The sequence below is a fragment of the Serinus canaria genome, chromosome 14, assembly GCF_022539315.1.
Source record: "Serinus canaria isolate serCan28SL12 chromosome 14, serCan2020, whole genome shotgun sequence".
Lineage (NCBI taxonomy): Eukaryota > Metazoa > Chordata > Aves > Passeriformes > Fringillidae > Serinus > Serinus canaria.
Genome location: NC_066328.1, coordinates 15,884,213 through 15,893,759, shown reverse-complemented (window position 1 = coordinate 15,893,759; position 9,547 = coordinate 15,884,213). Strand labels below are relative to the sequence as shown.

Below are 9,547 nucleotides of genomic sequence, written 5' to 3'. Positions count from 1 at the left end.
AAGACAAATCTTTAACATGCATTTTATGCACAGGATGAGTGTGTCCAGGTGGGAGGTGTGGAGGGCTGCCGGGGTGTCCGGTACCAGCAGCGCTGGGCAGCACCCAGCCATGTGCTGCAGGCAGTGGGAGCGAGGTGTGCCCAGGGCCAGAGCAGCCCCAGCCCCACGGGGCCACTCACCTCCTCCCCGGGGCACTGGGCTGAGAGGGTCTCTGCCCCAAGTAGATTTTGGATGTGGTGGGGCAGGGGAATGGCGTGGCACCGAAGGGTGCTGAGCACAGCCTGCTCCAAGGGGCTGCCAGGAGCAGGGTGTCCTGCTCTCCACACTGGGGCTGCCAGCAGGGATGGCCCTCAGCACAGACGGTCAGCAGGCAAGTGGTGCCAGTGCCCACCGCCAGAGGTTCCCACTGCCCAGCACCTGCCCCGCTGCCTTAAGGCACCACCCCTGTCCTGATAAACAGCCCCTGGCCCCATAGATCTGTGGGAGACACCTGACAAGCCCAGAGCATCTCCACGGGTCAGAGGGCTAATGCTTTTTTTAATACCCTCTAATAATTAATACTCTATCTCTACAATGAAAAATCATTATAAAAAGATTGGTTATAACTAAGTAGCTCCTTCTCAAGCACAGAATGAGCAGCAATCCCGAGGGCTCGGCTTCTGTCAGAAAAAATCCATAGCTGCAGATTCATGTCAGCATTTCCTACAGCTCCAACAACCGCGAAGCGACCAGTGGGAATGAACTGGCACTGGCAGCTGTTGGTCCTGGCAGGACCAGCACAACAGGAACCCCTCCAGGCCTGCCTGGGCAGCAGTCGGGTGCTGCAGGGTGCTGCGGGGTGCTGCGGGGTGCTGCTGGGTGCCATGCAAGCCAAGCAGCAGCACTGTCTGTCTTGGCTCTCGCTTCCATCCCTGGTGGGAATCCCAGCTGTCCTTTGTGAGTGGCCGAGGGGATTCCTTATGGATCCGGGGCATTGCAGGATCCACTGTGGTGCCAGTGCCAATCCCCACGGTGCTGGCATTGACATGAAACCGGGGACACCAGTAGTTTTTCAGCCTCTCCAGCCCTGCTGGACTAAGCATCAGTAGTCCTGTTGCTTGGGGGTAACCCCAACAGAGCCCTGCCACCCAGGATAGGGGCAGGACATGGCTGCTCTCCTCTGTGGGAGGAAGTCCACAGTTACTGCAGCATTTCCATAATCTGGGGCCAGAACTGTCAGGGAAATTCCTAGTTTTCCAAAGGCATTTGCTGAAACACAGTTTATACTCAAAATTTTTGTCATTTCCTATCAGCCATAAAGAGGGTCTTTAAGCACATCTCTTGCAGACATAATGTTTCAATTTGCAAGTTTAATTTTTTTCCATTTTTTTCAAGAGAGGCGTTGTCAAATATGTATTTATTTTTTAAAGAAAGAACAAACTTTTATAGACCTTCTGCAAAACCTTGTAAAAATATAATCTCTCCTTGTGCCAGACAACTGGTGCCTGCTGACTCAATTGCTTTTATATATGACAAGGCTTGAAAAAAATGATTGCTACTGCCTAACTCTGAGCAGATTGGAGTGAAGTGCGGGACTCATCCATCAGAGGTGCCATGTTGGGTACGTGGAGCGCAGAGCCCTGGGGCTGGGAGCATCATGATGGTTTTCTCCTAAATCTTCCCTTCAGCCGTTGCACTGATGGCTGGGTGCTCCTGGCTGCTGCCGGGCGGCCAGAGCAGCACCATGGCAGGGTAATACCCCAGTGCTGGGAGTCAGACACTGCTTCCAGCCTCTGGCAGCTGCTTGTCAGGCAGAGTGATCACAGGCATAAACTGTCTTCAATTTAATAAATATGCAAAGCAGTGTTCAACAGCCCTGAAATAAACTGTTGAGCAACGTGGCCCATAGAGCTAATGTCGTCCTCAGCCCCAGCACCACAGCTGGGTGCATGCGTGTTTGAGGGTGTCACCTGTGCTACACCCGCTGATGCATCCCTGCTCCCCAGTCCTTCTCCACCCCACGACCGCTGGCTCAGAGTCAGTGGTCAGTGGGCTCCTGTCCCCTGGGTCAGGACAAAGCTGGCCTGGGGGCAGCATCCCACTCACACAGGAGACAGGGGGTCTCTTGTGGAGCAGGAAGAGCCAGACTGGAGGTGGGTGTGATGGGAGTCTTGTCAGTTAATAAACTGAGGGAGTGGCAGCCCAGTGCTGTGTAGAAGTGTTGGGGTGGTATTCTTGGAAGTTTTGTGGTGCAGGTACTTAGGCAGGCCCATCGATCCGAGCGCAGCCGGAGCAGCACAGGAGCCAATCGATAGGTGCGTTATTAACGGGCTCTGCTCATACCTGGTGATGGCTCATGAATAAGTGGCCTTGGCTGGGGCCAGAGGTCAGACTGCTCTGCCATGATGGATGCCTTTTGAAATTGCTGCATTTGAGTTGTCAGTGTTTCATTCCAGTGGGTCCTGTGGGTTACCTGTCCTTTGCTTCCCACATTTCCACCCCCTTGACTTGGCAAATCCAGTGGGCAGAGCCACATTGCTGCTGCTGCTTTCATATTGCCCTTCCCTTGGAGCAAAGCTGTGTCCCAGGAAAGTCCCCATGCACCCTCCAGGCACTCCTTTCTGCTGGTGGGGCCCTGGCTCCCATGCTGTCATCAAGAGCTAGGCAGTTCTGTTGGCGGGTCAGCGCAGGTCAGTGCAGGTTGGTGTGAGTCATCTCAGGGACAGAGCCCAGCCCCAGGCTGCAGCCTGCCACAGTGACTGTGGCACCTTGCAGGGACTTGGTTTGATGCTGAAGCAATGGCCCCTGTCACTGCAACAGGACCCTGGCATCACCAAGCACTCCAGTGGCAGTGGTGCCTGCTCCTCCTGCTCTGGGACCAGAGACAAGTAAGGGGTTGGAGGGGGCAAGTGAGACCTCTCAGTCCATCTTTGCCACTCTCTGAGGGGGGAAGAAATTCCCCCTAGGAAAGCTGCTCCCTGCTCCTGTTCCCTGTGTCCAAAATTCAGTACTGGAGAATTCTTCCTGTGCCACAGAGCTGGTGTCAGAGGCCAGCCTGCAGTGGGGGGTCTGGGCGAGGTGCATCCATCCCATCAGCTGCCCGAGCCTTTGGCTCAATCCTGTCCTGCAAGGCTAGAACATCCCCTTGCCTAGAGTGCCCGTGGGGATCCACAGCATGAGAGAGCTCGAGTTACAACAGCCAGGCTGAACTGGGGAGTGTTTAACCGACTAATTAAGCACAGACCTTGCATGTGGGGACTTCCTGAACAGGGAGATGCCAGGGGGACATTTCTGACTGCTGCTCTACTGCTGAAAATTAATTATTTGAGATGTTGTGTGGATTAAAAGGCAGAGCCAGGCTGGAGCTGGTAATTAGCAGCTCTGGGATCGGGCAGTCACAGCTAAGAGAGCAGCTCCCCCAGGGTGGAGACCTGCCTGTGCAGGAGCTCTGCTCTGGCCAGAGCGCAGCAGGTATGCTGGGCACGCCGAGGACATTGGGGTCAGGTGTCCACCACGGAGGTCAGTGCCCATGACAACCAACACACATGATCACAACTGGGCAGACAAAGCATAACCCCATTCCTGGAGCCCCACTCAGGGGGGTCAGGTCCCCAGACCCAGGGACAGGAGCTGCCAGGCCCTGTGGTGGGAGCAGGCAGGAGGCAGCCCCCTCTCCTTGGAGTGAGGCTGCCCTGGAGATGGGGGAGACCCTCTTGGCCAAACAACTCCCACCACCCGTGCTGATGCTGAGATGTTCTGAGGGAAAGTGTCAGCACTGATGAAACTCTCAGTGGAAAATACTGGCAATGATTTGAGGTATAAATGCCAACTTTCATTACAGCTCTCCTGGCTGTTTTGTTACAGCTTCCCTGTAGCATTTTCTGAGACAAGATCACATTCACATTATCACTGAAACATTCCTTCCTCAGCCTCTGAACTCACTTTCTCCCCAACTGCCCCAACCACAAAATACATGAGAATTTGACTTTGTCCTAGTTTGTGATGACCAACAGTGAAGGAAGATCTTTGCCCAGGAGATGTGAGTGTGAGTGGACCTGCAAGCCCACAAAGCAGAAATCTGTAAAGCTCTGGTGGGAAACAAGCCCTGAGCCTGCAGAGCTGAAGGACAGAGCTGGAGGGGAAGGTGTTGTACAGCAGAGATGAGGGGATCCTCTGACCCCTCCAGGGAACGTGGAGGCTGCTGAGCTGCTGTGTGATGAATGAGAAACCCAGAGATTACAATAATTTTGTTAAAGGGTTCTTAGCTCTGCTCTGCTCTTTTGATTAATGGGATTTTATGAAGAGTGCAGGGAAAGGTCATCTGACACGTGTTCAACAGCTGATGACATTATTCAGCTCAGCTGGGAATTGCTGTTCCCAAGCACCTGCCTATGTGCTTCACTGGCAGCTGTGAAGTCCTGCAGCATCTCTCCAGCTGCACCAGGCATCCCCAGCACCTCCACAGGGATGAGTAATGCCTCCAGACAAGCCTTGTTACCTGAGTCTGCAGGACGAGGTGGCACAGTCACTCTCACTGCCCTCATTGTGCTTCTTGGGAAGGCTGTTAAATAACTGACTGTCTCTGTGCTTCCCATGGCAGGCAGATAGGTTATATAGGTTATATACATTATATAAAGTGCATTGCACAGAGTCAGTAGCTGCCCACTGGGTCTGTGCCCGCCTGCCCTGGCTGCAGCTGCCTGGGGGGCTCAGTGCCTCCATTCCTGGGCACTGATTGCTTTGGGAGCTCAGCCCTGCACAGCCCAGCTGGGATTCCCCGAGGTCAGTCAGACTCATCCCAGTGCTGCTGCTCCCAACCCAAGCTGAGTTGCTGCCAGCTCCTGGCCCTATCCCTGCGATCCATGGAGCACCCTCTGGAGCACATCCCTCTGGAGCACATCCCAAAAGCGTGAGGAGATGAAGCAGTGATCACCAGCCCGTGTGTAAGTCTCAGCCTCACCAGCCCGCAGTGAGGGCTCCCAGCAGAGCTGGCCAGGCTGCTGACATCCCTTCTAACGCTCCGTTAAGCACTGCTCCCTGCTGCCTCTGCAGCTACCGCTCAGCCACAGATTTACGGCCGTACCGACAGGGAGCACAGTGCCACTGGAACTGTGCCTCAGTGCCACTCCTTGCCCCAGGCTTGCACCCAGAGCAGACACTGTTCTGGGGTGCCCCCACACCCTCCCTGCCCTCTGTGGGGACGGGGCACAGGCGTGCTGTGGGGACAGACATGTCTCAGCCCTACCCGTGCAGGAAGCCTGCTGCAGCTCAGGTGATCCTCGTGGTGCATCTGGCAGAGGCTGACACACTGCCACACTGAGCTCACATCACCATCAGCTGGTGCTGAGGCTGCAGCGTGCTGGATGGCAGTGCCAGTTCGGGCTAGTGCTCCTTTTAATTGTAGGTTGTTTCCCCAGGGGCCCTGAGTTCTCTGCAGGAATCTGTGTTGATCCTGAAACCAATTAGATATCACAATAGCTCTTAAAAACAGTGCATATTACGTGTCTGGGAGCCCCTCTTCTTGCAGGTGAGGATGTTCCTGGTGGCTGGGGCACACAGGCCAGTCATCAGCAGGATCTGTACACGGTCGTGTCCAAGGGCATTGGCACAGCCTTGTGTCCTGGCAGGCTGATGGCAGAGGTGTTATTCCTCCTTTCCTCTGCTGTGTCTCTCATGAGTCCTGTCCCCATCCCAGGGGCTCAGCACCAGTGTGGAGAAGTGGGAGTGCCCCTTCCCCACTCTGCCTGTTCTGCAGCTTCCACTGTTCTCCCAGTAACAAAACTTCTGTATTGTGATATGATAATCTGCTGGGTGTAAATGGCTTGTCCAGCCAGCCCTGCAAATCACCTCTTATCATCACACTCAATGGGCTGTGTCAACCCAATTTCACAGACAAACGCTTCTCTCCCTGACCATGGGCACTGACATGGATAACTCTGATTTACAAAGCCAATAAAAATAAAATCACTAAGAATTACTAAGAACCACCGACTTAATATAGGAGATTAGAATCTCCAAATTTAGGGTGACTGAAAGCCATTTGATACATGAAGAGTGGCAAATGGGTTATAGAAATGTCAGCCATGCCAGGGTCAGGTGCCAGAGCACGATGATTTATTGGTGGGAGAAGGGCTAATTGGTGAGTTACCTTTGATGCTTTCCACAGAGGCCAGGTTATTTATATCAGAGTTTGTTTGTCGTCTTTTACTTTTGGGGTCAACCAAAATTTTTTATGGTAAGAAAAACCTCAGCATCCTGTTCATTAAAGTAGCAAGGTCAGGCCAAAGGGTGGAATTGAGGTGGAAGTAATCAGGTTGGTGTGATTAACTCCAGCCTCACTGCCACTCAGAGCGAGCCTCCAGCACAGCCACCCTTCAGGGGACAAAGCACTGGCCACCAACCACAGGCAGAGGCAACTCCAAAAACCACCCAATAGGCAGTGGAGGTGATGTACAGCAAGGAGAGGGAGTGTCTGTGTGTTTCTTACCCTGTCTCTGTTCCTCAGTGGGTGCTGCTCCTGCCTGGGAGAGTCCCAGGGTCTCCCGTGTGCCCTGCAGGGGTTAGAGGGCACCCAGGCAGCTGCAGAAAACCCCAAGAGCTTCCTCTGGGATCCCCCTGCCTGGGGAGCTCAGCCTCTCCCCACCTCTTTGCATGATTTTTACCCTTAAAGATCTTGTTCTGTCCCTTGTCCTGCACCCTGTTTGCAGATGTTTGCAGATGTTGTTTGCTGTCACAGCAAAGTCTCCAGGCTGAAGGCCTGCCCTTCAGGAGATCAGGGGGCTGCACCTCCATGGGCACAGGCACAGTCGGAAAAGGGGATCCATGAGCCAGATGGCAGCACAGTTCCCAGGTGCTTGTTAGGAGGGATGGGAAATTGCAAATGAAAGGCTTGTGTAGACTTTAAACTTCACTCTGCCTTCATAAAGGTGTCAGCTGGAATTATTTTGGGCATTTACTTGCGTGGTCTAGTGCATCACTAGCTAAAACAGTTTTTTTTAAATAATGGAATTTGCTGCTTGGCTCATGCATAAAAAATAGCAGGAATGCGACCCAGTTGCATAATTTTTTAGTAATAAATAGAGTCAAAAGTGTTGAGCTCAGCTGCTGGCACAGTGCGACACCCTGAGCAGGGGCAGAGGGCAGGGTGCCCCGGGGGGCAGCCCCCCATGACATATTGGGAACACATCCTCAGGCAGCATGGAGGGGACACCCTGGGAGATGTGGCACCTCAGTGGCCAAAGCGTCCTGTGCCACGGGGGCCCTTCCCCACGGGGCTGCCCTGGTTTGCACACATCCTGCATCCACACATCCTGCTCAGCTCAGTCCTAGCACGGCGGGGCTCCTCTTCCCGCTCCAACTGCTCCATCTCCAGGGAAGCCACTCTCCTCCTGGAGAAATGTAGAGCATGAACCATTTCATCTCTGAGCTGTTAAACTATTGGTGCGTGAAGCACGTTTCTAAAGGAACACCCACAGACATTCTCTGGACACAGCCCAGCGTGAGTGGGGGAGCCACTGAGCCTGCCAGGAGTGCGAGGTGTGGCTGGAGGGATGTGGCAGGAATGACAAGGCCAAGGCCAAGGCCAAGGCCAAGGACAAGGACAAGGACAAGGACAAGGACAAGGACAAGGACAAGGACAAGGACAAGGACAAGGACAAGGACAAGGACAAGGACAAGGCCAGCCCTTGGGCCCCGCTGGTGTCAGGAATCTCCCGTGCCTTGGCACTGACACTGGGCTCTGACAGTCAGACCGGGCTCAGCTGGGCCCTGCTGCTGACAGGCATCACCAGGGGTCTCTGGAGCTGTGGGTGGACACAGGACCAAAGGGACCCACATTCCAGCCTCCTGCTGACTGGAAACCCCCTCCGGCCCCAGCACACCAGGACACGTGCTGCCCTTGTACTGCTGACCATTACAAAGGATTGCAGAAACTGGTGTTGCCTGTGATGAACCTGGGGAGAGCAGGGGGGCTGGTTATGGACCCTGAGAAGACATTCTGTTCCTCTTGCCTGGAGTAGGCCTGGGGGCTGGGGAAGGTCACAGACAGACCCTCCATGACACTGCCACTGTACCCCATGCAGGAGTCTGGGGCATGGCACAGGCTGGTCCTGGCCCTGCTCCCCTGTGCCATGGGGGGCTTGGGCACCCAGGGACTGCAGTGGGGGAATGCCCTGCCCGAGGCAGAGCAGTGCCCTGAGCACAGGGCCAGCAGCCCCTCCTCCTGCACCGTTGTATAAGAAGTGGCACTTTGATTGATGCCATTTGACATATGGAGAATTCCCCACAGCAGGCAGTCACTCACCCAGCTGATTAGGGACTCTGACTTCTTTCTCTAATTAAAACTCTCCCTCCCATTTTAATTCCTTTGCCCCAGTCTCCCTGTTCTGGATCATCTCATAATGTGACACTAAGTGCCTGAGACAGGCACCAGGGATGCCCCACGCCCAGCCAGCCAGCTCTGGTGCCATTGAGCACAGAGCCCAGCCCAGCCCCACGGGCTCGGGTGTGAGGGGACACCCCCGGCACCCCCATTGCCCCACAGGCTGCCTGAGATCCAGCCAGCAGGGCCTCTGCCCTGGCCAGGTGTGACCCAGCCTGACCAGATGGGCCCCTGCCCCTGCTCCGGCAAAGGCATGTCCCCCTCTGCATGTCCCCCTCTGCCTGTCCCCCGACTGTTGTCCAGTGCCCACGGGGACACTCAGCCCAGAGCCCCTCCTTGCAAGCCCAAGGTCTGGATTTTTGGTGGGCATCAATTTGCAATGTCCTGACCAGGAGTATTCCTGCACAGCTTCCCCTGCACCAAGTCACATTTCAGTGACTAAGTTGCAACAATTTCCCTCTGCCCCCAAATCCCACACTGGATAGGAGCCATTCCAATCAAATCCCTTCCCTTAAAACCATCCCACCTCCCTGCAGGCAGGGCAAACAGGGTGGGCAGGCAGGCTCAGCACAAACCACATTTCAGCTTTCTCTGGTTAGAGCTCACCGAGGCAGGGTGGGTAAGCCAGGGAAAAACAGGCTTTTTGAAGGAAGGCAGCAGTCCTCCCGGGGGCTGCCGAACTTGACAGGTCCCACATGGACTTTTGACCTGCTCGGACTCAGTTTTAATGTAACTAAGAGAAAAACTATGTTTGAACATGGGATTTCGCCCTCTGACAGGAGCTTCATTCTAGCTGAGAGTAAACACCCAGGAAGCAGAGCCCAGGGCAGAGGGCACGCAGCCCCGGCGCAGAGGCTGGGGGGAGATGGGCAGAACCAGGGGTGGCAATGCCCGCAGGACACGGTGCTGCCAGGACAGAGCCCACCTGCAGACCCCTTTCCAGAGACCATGGCCACCTTCCCCCCTTCCTGCTCAGCTGTACACAGCCTTCCCAAGTGCTCTCCCTCCTGTGTTCTTTCTCTGGGGGGGTTGTTGTTCCAGCATATCTGTATTCAACCCAAACACCCGCTGGATTGAGGCTGTTTGCCACTAAAACATGTGCTGTTGTTTTATATAAACAAGTTGCCAAGCTGGAGTTGGACTGCAGTGGTAAATACTGGGTCAGACCCCTTCTCAGCAATGTCTGTC

At 54.7% G+C, this 9,547-nt stretch overlaps 1 long non-coding RNA gene across 1 annotated transcript; it reads right to left on the bottom strand.

The window, feature by feature from the left end:
* Positions 1-7,029: 7,029 nt before the first annotated feature.
* LOC108962340 (uncharacterized) lies at positions 7,030-9,065 on the bottom strand. Its single transcript, XR_001990916.3, has 2 exons — positions 8,966-9,065; positions 7,030-7,367 (listed from the first exon to the last, which is right to left on the bottom strand). It is a non-coding gene; the product is annotated as an uncharacterized LOC108962340 (long non-coding RNA).
* Positions 9,066-9,547: the final 482 nt, after the last annotated feature.